At 39.3% G+C, this 15,132-nt stretch overlaps 1 long non-coding RNA gene across 2 annotated transcripts in view; it reads left to right on the top strand.

Annotated features, from left to right (window-relative positions):
• Positions 1-15,132, top strand: part of LOC124605727 — a 48,748-nt gene that overhangs the window by 18,782 nt on the left and 14,834 nt on the right. For both annotated transcript variants that reach the window (XR_006978673.1, XR_006978672.1), the window contains exon 2: positions 1,735-1,845. This is a non-coding gene — a long non-coding RNA (uncharacterized LOC124605727). The remainder of the gene's footprint in view (positions 1-1,734; positions 1,846-15,132) is intronic.

The following is a 15,132-nucleotide window of genomic DNA, read 5'->3' as shown; positions in this document are numbered from 1 at the left end:
TGTTGGGTAGTGGGCCTGTGGAAGAACTCGTGCTGATAATTAGACAATATCAGAGCCCAAAGTTGCAATTTTTGTGCTGTCCGATGGACAGTGGGCAGTGAAGTGTGCCTCTAATTGTGCCCTGTAGTCCCCTTTTCCTGATTGTGATATGATCAAAATTTTGGAGCAGCTACTGGCAGTGTTGCTGCTTATTTCTGTAGTAAGGACATCAGTTGTCCAACAGTGAGCAGCAAGCATTCTATCTGCTGTTCCTGAAAGTGTGCAAGACTGGTTAGAGACATTTCCTGTAGCCAGACATGTTGAAATATAGTACACACACAAATACAACTGACTAGAAGCGGAGGAACAAAGTTTAGAAAAAAGAAATGTACAACAGGCAGACAGCTGGTGTGAATTATGAGCCGGTTAAATGGCGATCATTGTCACCATTTGTTGTGACCAGGTGAAACCACTTTTGTCTGGCCACAACTGTGGGTTCTTTGATTACTTTGGGAGAAGTGTCATCATATTAAAACACCTGAAATATTAGTCCGCTTTATTACATAAATGAATAAAAGATTTACTTAAATTTGACACATTTCTTTGCCATAGGAGAACTACGTAATTTACAGCTGTCATGGACTAGCAAAGTGTCACTTGAACCACTAATTAACAAAAATTCTTTTGAAATACAGTGGTCAAGCAGGAACTCTTTAACTAACTAAAAACTATTTTTTAGTAAATATGCTTTAAGATATGTTGGGTCAAGGAATATTCGATACTGGTCATTCACTTTGACCAATAACATTATGTTAATGGCTGGTGTGATGTCACCATTTTGACATGTGTTTTGACAATTTGGTTGTTAATTGTCGAAGCCAACAAATGTGGGGAAAAAAACTGTTTATAATGATTGATTGATCTGTAGCTTAGCCTGAGCTCTACGTTAGGTCGGAATGTGACAGTTTAGTTATGAGTTGGCAAAGCCTACAAATGTGAAAGTAAAAAACGTGCTTGTGGTGACAGACTGATCTTTAGATTAGGCTGTGTGAAAGAATCACCACTTACACGGTGTTATAGTCACCATGTTGTTTACAGTGCTTGCTGCATGTTTCACCGGCCAAAGCCGACAACTAATATCGAGCATTCCTTTTTATCTGACATGTTTTAAGTTTTCCTAGTTCTTTAAAGCTTTTTTTATCTCTTTTAAAAGTTTATTATGTACCTGGACTCCTTGTTAAAACATAGCAATTTGGGTCTTAACTTCATTCTTTCTGTCCAGGTATAGCATATACTGCATCTGGTTCGATGCTCATTTACAGATCTGTTTGCTACATATTGGTCAATTTTTTCCTGTGTAAAATGTGTGGTGTGAAATATGTAATCACTAGGAACTGTCTAAATACAGCTGCCTCTAGTGCCAAAGGAACTTGTTTCCTGGTGTCACAGCACACGTCCCACTGCCCCATTTTTACTTTTAGTCAGTTTTTTCAACTGTTCCTTTAATCAACAGTTCTACAGAAAAATCCACACTTCATCAGTCAACTGAATTTTCAACATCCTTCTAAAAGACCGCATTTCAAATACTTCGATTCAGCTTCCTGTTTCAGTGTTGTATTTTAGCCCTTATTTTGTCATTGCATCCAGTGTTCCAGTAACTTTATAAACAGAGAGACTGTTTACTATCTTAGGTTTTAAGCATATGTATATTTATTTACTGTTACATAAAATATTTGCATTTTCTTATTTTTTCAGATATAACATAAAGATGAGCAATTTAAGTGGACATACTTCAGTATCCTATGAAAGTGATTTTATACAGTTGACAGAACTTGCGGGAATAAAAATGCAACCAGAAATAATCAGGTAATTGTTGCGAATTTTTTTACTCACTACAGTGGGATGACAACAGAAATAAAAATATAGAGATTTGTTCATCAAAAAAGACCCAAATAATGCCATACAATCATAATACATACAGAAATCAACTGGTTTGCGAAAATATCACTACAAAATGCACAACTGTCACAATATGTTTAGTGCAGTCCTTTCCTAGACTTAGTGTTTGCCATAGACAAGGATATCATCAGGAGGGCCTGAGGGAAGTATGATAGGATTGCTTTTGTTCTCTATATACATAAATGATTTACTGTATAGGGTGAGCAGCAGTCTGTGACTATTTGCTGCTGATTCGGTAGTCTATGGAAATTTTTCGCTGTCCAGTGACTGCAGGATGATTTAGAATTTGTGTTTGGTGTGATGAGTGGCATCTTGTATAAATGTAAAAACTGTTAGTTAATGCGGATGATTGGGAAGAACAATGGTGTACTGTTAAAATACAGTATTACCAGTGTGTTACTTGGCACAGTGACATCGATTAAATATCAAGGTCTAATGTTGCAGAGTAATGTGAAGTGAAATTAGCATGAAAGGTCAGTAGTAGGGAAGGCAAATGAATGGCTTTGGTTTACTGGGAGAATTCTAGAACAATGTATCTCGTCATTAAAGGAGACCATACATAGAACACTGTGACCCATTCTTGAGTACTGCCCAGGAGTTTTGGATCCCCACCAAGTCAGATTAAAGGAAGACATTGAAGCATGACCACTGCCAAATTTATTAGTGTTAGGTTTGATCAGCAAGTGAATGTCAGGAATATGCTTAATTAGCTCAAATGAGAATCCCCTGGGGGAAATAAAAAAATTCTTTTCATAAAACACTATTGAGAAAAATTAGAGAAGTGGGATTTGCAGCTGACTGCAGAATCATCCTACTGCTGCCATCACATGTTTCGCGTAAGGACTACAAAGACAAGATAAGAGAAATTAGGGCTTGTATGGAAGTACATAGACAGTTGTTTTCCTGAGCTCCAGTTACTACTGAAACAGAAAGGGAATGACTACTACTACTACTACTACTACTAGTAGTAGTAGTAGTAGTAGTACAAGGTACCCTCCCCTGGGTATCTTACGGTGACTTGCAGAGTATGCATGTAGATGTGGATGTTAGTTAGTTAGTTAGTTTCACATTCCTTGCATCATTTGCCTGATAAATCGTAATGATTTGGCACGATTGGTTTTACATACACATCACAACTTTATATATATGTGAGTCAGTAATTCCTTTCCACATTGCAGTCATAGGAATTCTTCTACAGAATGGAAGGTGTTGTCCAGGAGAAACTTTTTTAGTTTCTTTTCTTGTAAGTTATCAGAAGTTTTTGTTGTAGCATTGTGTACACCTTTTTGTGCTAAAAACAATGTTAATGTGGAGTAATGAGTCTAGCTTTCCTATTGTTACTGTATTTGAACTGCAGGAGGTTATTTACAATAAACTCCATGAGGAGATGAATATACTGTGAAGCAGTAGTCAGAACACTCAACTTTTTAAACAGATATCTACAAGATGAATATGAGTGTGCACCATATATTACTTTTACAGCACATTTTTTGAACAATGAAGATTTCCTTTCTTAAAGATGATTTACCCCAGAAGATTATTCCGTATCACATTACTGAATGAAAATATGCAAAATGTGGCAACTTAATAATTAGTCCCTCACCAAGATATGAAATGATCCTAAGTGCAAATGTGGCTGGAATAAGCTGTTTGATGAGTTCTGAAATGTGTGATTTCCAGTTTAAATCCTCATCAATATGAACACACAAGAATATTGAAGTTTCCACCGTATTTATTATTCTGCACCATGTGTTACACTTGTCATTGCTGCAGTACTCATAGGTGTGCAGAACTGACTATGCTGTGACTTTTTAAAATGGAAAGTGAGGCCATTCACAGGAAACCAGTCAACAATACTTTTAAGAACATTATTTACCATTTCTTCTGTTTTTGTACATATGCTTGGATTGATTACAATACTGGTATTGTCTGCAAAAGAACTAATTCTGCTTGTTGTTTAGAAGCCAGAAGATCATTTACAAATACGAGGAACAATAGTGTATCTAAGATTGAGCTTGGGGAACCCCATACATGATTCATCCCCAGAAGAATAATGTCCCTGGACTATATTGGTTGAGTTACTAAACAACCTTTTGCTTTCCTTCAGTTAGATATGAAATTATCTGCTGGTTGGCTATACCCTCAGTCCCTCAAAATTTCAATTAATCTACGAGAATATTGTGATTCGCACAGTCAGGTTGCAGAAAATACAATTCTGCACTGTTCTATTATTTAATGCTTGTAAAATTTGGTGAGTGAACAAATAATTTGCTTTCTCAGTAGAACAAGTATACTGAAATCCAAATCGTGATTTACTAAGGATATTACTGTTGCTTAGGTGATATACTATTCTAGAATTCAGCATCTTCTCAAAAATTCTGGAAAACGATGTCAGCAGTGAAACAGATCAGCAGTTATTGACACCTTTCCTATCACCATTCTTATAGAGGGGTTTGACAATGGCATATTTCAGTCTCTGGAAAAAGGCTTTGCATTATACATTTCGGAGAAGACAGGTTGTTATATGCAGCAGATCTGTTGTACTCTATTGGAGACACCATCAGAACTAGATGAACTTATATTTTTGTCACTATATTGTTCATATGGTACATAAATGTGTGCCAGAAGCTGCCTGAAGAATATATGATAGAGGAAAGCTCTTCACCACAGTTTGAACAATCATATGAAACATGGAGGTATTTTTGTGGTGAATAGGTTTAGAGAAATAAGTAAAAAATAATTTTAAGGGTGCCATCGGGATATCTAGTGGATAAAGGAAAGAGAAAATACAGAATTGGACAGAAGTACTAGAGACACATGCATTCATTAATATTTAACAGAAAATACAGATTGTGCTTTAAATATATGAAGAGTAGCTTCATTTATTGGATCTTGGGGCATATGTACACAGAAATGTACAGAAGTGGCTGTCTGTAGTACAAAACATGTCTTTGTAGAGTAATAAGAGGAAGGTTTGCGACGGTAAGTAGTAAGAGAGGAAAAGTAGACAAGACCAATTTTTTATCTTAACTATTTTATAGATATTCTGAATATAATATAGCAATCATATGAAAATGAGATTAAGCCAGTTCCCAAAAGATCTTAAATACATACTCATATTTTCCCAACCGAGTGACTTGGTGTGGTGGTTAGCACACTAGACCTGCATTCGGGATTGGACTCACATTTAGGAGGATGGGGGTTAAATCCCGCATCTGGTCATCCTGATTTAGGTTTCCGTGATTTCCCTAAATTGTTTCAGGCTAATGCCAGGATGGTCCCTTTGAAAGGGCACAACTGATTTCCTACCCCCATCCTTTCCTAGTCTGAGCTTGTGCTCCATCTCTAATGACGTCATTTTCTATGAGATATTAAACACTAATCTCCTCCTCCTCCTCCTCCTCCTCCTCATATTTTCCCCACATATAGCAGTAATTATGTCCCTTTCATGTATTCTAAAAGTATACGAACATGACTTAAAATGAGGCAAAATGTTGTGTGTTTGTTGAGTGCACTATTTGTTACAAATAAGTAACAGTGATAAGCAGTTTACATGACAATGCTATAATATAGGAATAGAAAAGAGAATTCAGTGAAATATGCTGTGATAAAATATAAAAAGTAATGTTGCTGCACTGGATCTTTATCGACACTTGCAAAACTGATTGTATAGTATGTTGTTGTTGTTGTTGTTGTGGTCTTCAGTCCTGAGACTGGTTTGATGCAGCTCTCCATGCTACTCTATCCTGTACAAACTTTTTCATCTCCCAGTACCTACTGCAACCTACATCCTTCTGAATCTGCTTAGTGTATTCATCTCTTGGTCTCCCTCTACAATTTTTACCCTCCACGCTGCCCTCCAATGCTAAATTTGTGATCCCTTGATGCCTCAGGACATGTCCTACCAACCGATCCCTTCTTCTAGTCAAGTTTTGCCACAAACTTCTCTTCTCCCCAATCCTATTCAACACCACCTCATTAGTTATGTGATCTACCCATCTAATCTTCAGCATTCTTCTGTAGCACCACATTTCGAAAGCTTCTATTCTCTTCTTGTCCAAACTATTTATCGTCCATGTTTCACTTCCATACATGGCTACACTCCATAAAATACTTTCAGAAACAACTCCCCGACACTTAAATCTATACTCGATGTTAACAAATTTCTCTTCTTCAGAAACGCTTTCCTTGCCATTGCCAGTCTACATTTTATATCCTATCTACTTCGACCATCATCAGTTATTTTGCTCCCCAAATAGCAAAACTCCTTTACTACTTTAAGTGTCTCATTTCCTAATCTAATCCCCTCAGCATCACCCGACTTAATTAGATTACATTCCATTATCCTTGTTTTGCTTTTGTTGATGTTCATCTTATATCCTCCTTTCAAGACACTGTCCATTCCATTCAACTGCTCTTCCAAGTCCTTTGCTGTCTCTGACAGAATTACAATGTGATTGGCTAACCTCAAAGTTTTTATTTCTTCTCCATGAATTTTAATACCTACTCCAAATTTTTCTTTTGTTTCCTTTACTGCTTGCTCAATATACAGATTGAACAACATCGGGGGAGGCTACAACCCTGTCTTACTCCCTTCCCAACCACTGCTTCCCTTTCATGTCCCTCGACTCTTATAACTGCCATCTGGTTTCTGTACAAATTGTAAATAGCCTTTCGCTCCCTGTATTTTACCCCTGCCACCTTTAGAATTTGGAAGAGAGTATTCCAGTCAACATTGTCAAAAGCTTTCTCTAAGTCTACAAATGCCAGAAACGTAGGTTTGCCTTTCCTTAATCTTTCTTCTAAGATTAGTCGTAAGGTGAGTATTGCCTCACGTGTTCCAGTGTTTCTACGGAATCCAAACTCATCTTCCCCGAGGTCGGCTTCTACTAGTTTTTCCATTCGTCTGTAAAGAATTCGTGTTAGTATTTTGCAGCTGTGACTTATTAAACTGGTAGTTCGGTAATTTTCACATCTATCAACACCTGCTTTCTTTGGGACTGGAATTATTATATTCTTCTTGAAGTGTGAGGGTATTTCGCCCGTTTCATACATCTTGCTCACCAGATGGTAGAGTTTTGTCAGGACTGGCTCTCCCAAGACCGTCAGTAGTTCCAATGGAATGTTGTCTACTCCGGGGGCCTTGTTTCGACTCAGGTCTTTCAGTGCTCTGTCAAACTCTTCACGCAGTATCATATCTCCCATTTCATCTTCATCTACATCCTCTTCCATTTCCATAATATTGTCCTCAAGTACATCGCCCTTGTATAGACCCTCTATATACTCCTTCCACCTTTCTGCTTTCCCTTCTTTGCTTAGAACTGGGTTTCCATCTGAGCTCTTGATATTCATACAAGTTGTTCTCTTATCTCCAAAGGTCTCTCTAATTTTCCTGTAGGCAGTATCTATCTTACCCCTAGTGAGATAGGCCTCTACATCCTTACATTTGTCCTCTAGCCATCCCTGCTTAGCCATTTTGCACTTCCTGTCGATCTCATTTTTGAGACGTTAGTATTCCATTTTGCCTGCTTCATTTACTGCATTTTTATATTTTCTCCTTTCATCAATTAAATTCAATATTTCTTCTGTTACCCAAGGATTTCTACTAGCCCTCGTCTTTTTACCTACTTGATCCTCTGCTGCCTTCGCTACTTCATCCCTCAAAGCTACCCATTCTTCTTCTACTGTATTTCTTTCCCCCATTCCTGTCAGGTGTTCCCTTTTGCTCTCCCTGAAACTCTGTACAACCTCTGGTTCTTTCAGTTTATCCAGGTCCTATCTCCTTAAATTCCCACCTTCTTGCAGTTTCTTCAGTTTTAATGTACAGGTCATAACCAATAGATTGTGGTCAGAGTCCACATCTGCCCCTGGAAATGTCTTACAATTTAAAACCTGGTTCCTAAATCTCTGTCTTACCATTATATAATCTATCTGATACCTTTTAGTATCTCCAGGGTTCTTCCATGTATACAACCTTCTTTTATGATTCTTAAACCAAGTGTTAGCTATGATTATGTTGTGCTCTGTGCAGAATTCTACCAGGCAGCTTCCTCTTTCATTTCTTAGCCCCAATCCATATTCACCTACTATGTTTCCTTATCTCCCTTTTCCTACACTCGAATTCCAGTCACCCATGACTATTAAATTTTCGTCTCCCTTCACAATCTGAATAATTTCTTTTATTTCATCATACATTTCTTCAATTTCTTTGTCATCTGCAGAGCTAGTTGGCATATAAACTTGTACTACTGTAGTAGGTGTGGGCTTCGTATCTATTTTGGCCACAATAATGCATTCACTATGCTGTTTGTAGTAGCTTACCCGCATTCCTATTTTCCTATTCATTATTAAACCGCTCCTGCATTACCCCTATTTGATTTTGTGTTTATAACCCTGTAGTCACCTGACCAGAAGTCTTGTTTCTCCTGCCACCGAACTTCACTAATTCCCACTATATCTAACTTCAACCTATCCATTTCCCTTTTTAAATTTTCCAACCTACCTGCCCGATTAAGGGATCTGACATTCCACGCTCCGATCCGTAGAACGCCAGTTTTCTTTCTCTTGATAACGACATCCTCTTGAGTAGTCCCCGCCCGGAGATCCGAATGGGGGACTATTTTACCTCCGAAATATTTTACCCAAGAGGACGTCATCATTATTTAATCATACAGTAAGGCTGCATGCCCTCGGGAAAAATTACGGCTGTAGTTTCCCCTTGCTTTCAGCTGTTCGCAGTACCAGCACAGCAAGGCCGTTTTGGTTATTGTTACAAGGCCAGATCAGTCAATCATCCAGACTGTTGCCCTTGCAACTACTGAAAAGGCTGCTGCCCCTCTTCAGGAACCACACGTTTGTCTGGCCTCTCAACAGATACCCCTCCGTTGTGGTTGCACCTACGGTACGGCTATCTGTATCGCTGAGGCACGCAAGCCTCCCCACTAACGGCAATGTCCATGGTTCATGGGGGAGTTGAAAGTCGATTTCTGCAGGGACTACTTCAACTTCAGAATGGGATCTCTCAAACAGAATTTTCACAAAATAATCATTCATGTATAGTAGTGGGGGGAAAAATAGTTTTTGGAGAGGTAAGTTCTTTCCTGTTAAACTGTGGTTTATTCTATTTGAGACATCTTTCATCCACTCAGCTATTGAACTTCTGGGAGGCCAGTTAGCAGTTCACTCAGTCTCTTCAATCTAATCAACACCAAAAATTAGACTGTTAATATTACTTTTGTCCTCCACCTTTTCAGAATACCTTAAAAATGTAATTTTGCACTGTCAGTAATAAGAGTCAAGCACTTCCAAAAACTGCTTTCTTTAGAATGATTATTTTCTGAAAATTCTGTTTGAGAGATCCCTTTCTGAAGTTGAAGTAGTCCCTGCAGAAATCGACTTTCAACTCCTCCTGTCCTCCCCCCCTCCCCTTCACTCCCCCCCCCCCTCCCCTCCTCCCTGCTGGAAGTGTAATGGGAAAAGTGGTAGGAAAAGATCTCTAGTTGCTGTGCAGCAACTATCGTTCAATTAATCAAATTGCGGTTAAGTGTACCATCTCTTAAATGTAATGGTATTACTCATCTGTCTAAACTTGATAATTAGCAACACTCTGTAGTTATAAATAAGGAACACTGTCTGCCACCTATGCTGCACAAATAAATTCAAATAGAATCTTCACAGCTCATAGCATAAGGATGTGAGTCTTGCTTGATTTGATCATAATACATTTTGTGAAGTCTACCCTACTTCTTATCTTAGAAGATAGATTAAGGAAAGGCAAACCTACGTTTCTAGCATTTGTAGACTTAGAGAAAGCTTTTGACAGTGTTGGCTGGAGCGGCCGTGCGGTTCTAGGCGCTACAGTCTGGAGCCGAGCGACTGCTACGGTCGCAGGTTCGAATCCTGCCTCGGGCATGGATGTGAGTGATGTCCTTAGGTTAGTTAGGTTTAAGTAGCTCTAAGTTCTAGGGGACTGATGACCTCAGAAGTTAAGTCGCGTAGTGCTCAGAGCCATTTGAACCATCTTCCAAATTCTGAAGGTGGCAGGTGTCAAACACACAGAACGAAAGGCTATTTACAATTTGTACAGAAACCAGATGGCAGCTATAAGAGTTGAGGAGCACGAAAGGGAAGCATTGGTTGGGAAGGGAGGGACACAGGGTTGTAGCCTATCCCCGATGTTATTCAGTCTGTATATTGAGCAAGCAGTAAAGGATACAAAAGAAAACTTTGGAGTAGGAGTTAAAATCCATGGAGAAAGTAAAAATTTTGAGGTTTGCTGATGCCATTGTAATTCTATCAGAGACAGCAAAGGACCTGGAAGTGCAGCTTGAAAGGAGGATATACGATGACATCAACAAAAGCAAAACGAGAATAATTGAATCTAGTCTGATTAAATCAGGTGATGCCGAGGGAATTAGATTAGGAAATGAGACGCTTGAAGTAGTAAATGAGTTTTGCTATTTGGGGAGCAAAATAACTGATGATGGTCGAAGCAGAGAGGATACAATTTGACCCGAAGAAGGGATCGGTTGATAGGACATGTTCTGAGGCATCAAGGGATCACCAATTTAGTATTGGAGGGCAGTGTGGAGGGTAAAAATCGTAGAGGGAGACCAAGAGATGAATACGCTAAGTAGATTCAGAAGGATGTAAGTTGCATTAGGTACTGGGAGATGAAGAAACTTGCACAGGATAGGGTAGCGTGGAGAGCTGCATCAAACCTGTCTCTGGACTGAAGACTACAAGAACAACAAATAACAATCTTAATGTCAATTGTTTAACACATTTGAAAGTTTACTACGTTTTTTTATATGCTCATTACACAAAGAATCTTAAGTCCCTTTGGTTGGGAGAATTTATCATTATTGTGTTTTTGTAAATATTTTCAAAAAGATAACTCACAGAGTTTACTATAGTACAAGGGCCATCCAGATAGTAAAGAACATTTCACCATAATAATAGCACAGAAACTGAACGTACGCATTTTGGCATATAATTTGCCTAGTTTTCCACAGTTGCCTTTGACAATAACTTCTTGTACCTCGGCACCGGTTTGTGTATACTCTCTTCATACCATGTGGCTGCTTGGCTATTCAACCAGTTCATGACAGCATCTTTCAGATGATCATCATTTGTGAATCATTTACCAGCAAGATGCTCCTTCATCTTTGGAAACAGGCAAAAGTTCGATGGTGCCGCATCTGGGCTGTAGGGAGGATGCTTGAAGATGTCCCACTAGAACTCCTCACAAAGAAAGGCTAGTATTTTCAGGACAGTATGCAGTCACGCATTGTCATGAAACAGAACAGTTTGAAGCAAGAGCTTGCCTCTTTGCCAGTTCTGGATAGTCGGATGAAGATGTTAAAGGGTAGCACAGTATGCATCACTATTGATTGTTGTGTTGTACGACATGAAATCGATGAGTGGGACTCCTTCACTGTCCTATACTACTGAAGGCATCAGTTTTTGAGTTGATGAAGTTTGTTCCAAATTGTGTTGCTGCTGTGAAGACAGGACCACACCACTCCATAGACTACATTTGTTACACCCTCACCATAAATGGTAACAAGTCTGCAAGGAATGTCATAGGGTCTAACATTTTCTACCTGCAGAAAATGAATAACACCCTGACTGTCACAGTCGGCGGGATTTACAGTCAGCACAGCCATTGTCACAGCTATGTCTGCACTTACCATGTGGGAAGGTCCAACTCACAACCACATGTGGCAACTGTCTACATCACACTGAAAACCAGAAATCAACAAGCGGCTGCTGCAGGGCAGGTGAGCAGACTGTATGCACCAACATGATTTACTTGCTGGATGACGCTCATATATCTACCATCTCCTTGCTGTGGCCTTTGAAAGCCTAGTTCTTTTCTGTTGCTCATGTGTCATCTGTCTGTTGTAAGTGACAAATGTCCTCCGGAATGAATCTTTCACTCTGCAGTGGAGTGTGTGCTGTTTAGTAACTTGCCTGCAGATTAAAACTGTCTGACAGACAGGGACTCTGGATGGGAAACCTTGCCTTTCAAGGGGAATGCCCTTAACGTCTGATACATAGACATGACACCTGATCTCAAGGCTTTTCATGTGCCAGCATCACTGCCCTACTTTCCAAACTTCACGGAAGCTCTTTTGTGTACCTTTCTGGACTAGCACTCCTGGAAGGAGGCTATTGGGGAGGAATGGCTTAGGCACAACCAGGTGGATTGTTTTCAGGGTAAATCTTGCATTCTTGAGTGGAATCTGCTCTGTATGCTGAACTGGCACACAAACCCAGGACCTTATCTTTCACTGGCAGTATTCATACTGATTGAGCTATCCAGACTCACGACCTGCCCTCACAGCTTCACTTCTGCTAACACATCTTTTCATTCTGGAAACAAGTCCCTATGCTGTTGCCTAGCTATTTCTTCACAGTACCCTATTTTCCAGGAGTGCTAGTTCAGCAAGGTATGCAGGAGAGCTTCTGTGAAGTTATGAAAGCAAGAAACAGATAATAGAACACATGAAACTTTGTGATGAGAGTGTGAATTGTGTCTGGGTAGCTCGGTTAGTAAGAGCACTGCTTGCAAAGGGCAACGTTCCAGCTTTGAGTTCCGACCCAGCAGACAAATGTACTCTCCCAGTGAGAGCACTGAACATGCCTCTGTTCAGATTAAGTGATGGTGAGTAAGGAGTTTGGGTGGGGGTGGGAGGGGGGGGGGGAGGAGGTAGGGAGAAGACCTTCAGCTTTGCAATGTTAGCACAACCTAGTTCAGTCTGTTCAGAGCATTGCTAATGTCAGCATTGCCTATTTAGTGCGATCCTGTTTTGAGTTTAAAAAAAGGGGCATTCTCCAGTGTAATTTATCCCTTTTGTAAATGACCAAAAGTACTTACAGTGTGACTAGTAGCATCACAGCTTTTTGTCATTTTGAGCATTTCTTCAGCCCAGTTGGAAGTTTGTGCAACTTCCTTGTTTCCACTTCAGGTGATTAAATTGTTACTGTTTTTTCGTGTTAGTTGAAGCTTACAAGTTGTTTCCCGAAAGTCAAGTAGTGTATATTTTTGCCACTCCCTAACGGGTCGCAGTATGTTCGGGCTGTTCAAATTAGGTAGGGGGGTGGAGCACTTCAACTTTGCAGTGCAGGCCAGGTCAGTCTGCTCAGAGTATCTGGTGCCAGGATTGCTCATTTAGTGCACCCCTGCTTTGAGACCACATCATGGTGAATACTTTTGTCGGGCGATCGAGGTCTGCATAGGCCTTCAGGAAGTCTGCTCTTTCCTATGTACAAATCATGAAGTAGACGAAGAAGTCTTAGGGAGACCAGGAAGGGGTGGACAATGATCCCCACTCTGGACAGCCGTAAGTGTAGTTTGTGTGCATGGGTTGTTGAGAGCAGACGATCGAATGAGTGTTCAGCTGTTAAACCAGTGTGCGTCATATCATTACAGAAGAATTGACCTTGTGAAAGGTGTGCACTAAGCTAGCCCTTACACTGTTGATGGATGAGTAAAAGGCCAATCGAGTATTGATCGCGAGTAAACTGAAGGAATGCGTGGCTATTGAACCAGATTAATTGGACATATTTATTATTGTTGCAGGGATCGAAAATGGTCAGTAAAATCAGTAAAAGTCAGTATTTTTCAGATTGGTCTGTATAGTCAGTTTTATGCATAGTTTTTTAAAGAAAAGTTTATGCGATAAAAAAGTTTGTGGCTGGTAAGTAATGTTTTATGTTGCAGATGGATTGAAAAATTAAAAATGCCATTGAGAACTCTCTGCTTTATGACTTTAACAAGTTTGTTCTGACATTAGAACTAGATGGCAAGAGACTTAGAACAATAGCCAACTGTTGAAAAATACTTTCAAGAGTTCATAAGTCAGCACAGAAGCAAGTTGATGAGTTCTCTGAACTACAAGAATATAGTTAAATTATTAAAAAGACAAAACTTACAGAGCAGAAATTATTTGCTTGTACAGGTGCTTAAACATGTTCACAATTCACTCTTGTTTTGTTGTTGTTTTTTTCCCCTAAAGAGAGAGCATTTAATGCATCTGATCTACAGTGAACTCTCAATTTTTGTGGAAAACACATGAATTGATTTTGTGTTAGTGGTTCTTAGTTAAGTCTTCAAGCATTTTGTGATAAATATTACTCACCAGTGAAAAACATAGTGTTTGACACTAGAGAAATTGAATTTATCAAGAAACTAATTGCTCAAGAAAGATGCTAAATTCCTAAGCAAGCTGGAAAGCTCTATGTGTTTGCTTGTATTTATATCTTGGAAAATTCTTGTTTGGATAAACCTGTGTTGTGGTGTGTTTGATCTTTGCATCCTGCAAAGAGGGTGAAAGAAGGATCATACACAACATTGTGAAATTAGCTTCAGTTCTCCCAATTGAGAGTACATTGTACATGCGCTAGTTGATGAAGGGAGTAACTGACATTAGAGGAGGAAGAAGAATCAAGTAGAGACAAGGAGCCAGTGGATGTTTATGGGAGTTAGTCAGTTTTTTTGGACAGATGTATACCTCTGGAGGAAAAAAATCCACTACTGTTACATAAATCATGAAGGCTGTACTTATACTTTCGCATAGCAGCACAGGTGTGGAAAGGGGCTCCCATTGTTGGGGAACATGTAGAATGAAGATGCTGCAAGAACTTTGGATGCTTATTTGACTGTAAGAGATGCTCTAATAAATGTGGTTAAGGTTAAGGCTCACTTTGTAATCATCACTCAGGAACTTCTTCAGTTGGCACTTACAGCTCATGTCAGATACAAGCAGTACTGCAAAATTAGAAGAGAGTGGCCGAGGAAGACCTGAGGAAACAAGAACAGAAAGAAGAAAAATTATCACAAGCAACTGTGAAGAGTAAGATTGAAAAAGTAAATATTGAACACAGTGAATGAGCACTGAAGAAACTGAAAGAGAAAGAAAAGGAGTAAAGGTTCACTGTTGACCGATTACCGGATGACATAAGAAACAGTAAATAAAAAGGACTTGGTGGGAAGTAGTGTGACCCAAGCAGTGTTGGGGAGAGCTATGAAAATTAGGAAATGAGAAGTGAAGAAAATGAAAGACATAGAAAAGGTACAGAAAGCAGTTGATAAATGAAAAATCAGTGTTATAACTTCTAAAGAAGCAAAAAGTCAGACTTTGTGACCTGATCTTGTGAAGAAAATGAGATCTTTTCCACATTACATTT

This window comes from Schistocerca americana, chromosome 3 (assembly GCF_021461395.2).
Source record: "Schistocerca americana isolate TAMUIC-IGC-003095 chromosome 3, iqSchAmer2.1, whole genome shotgun sequence".
Taxonomy (NCBI): Eukaryota; Metazoa; Arthropoda; class Insecta; order Orthoptera; family Acrididae; genus Schistocerca; species Schistocerca americana.
This window is presented reverse-complemented; position numbering and strand designations above follow the sequence as displayed.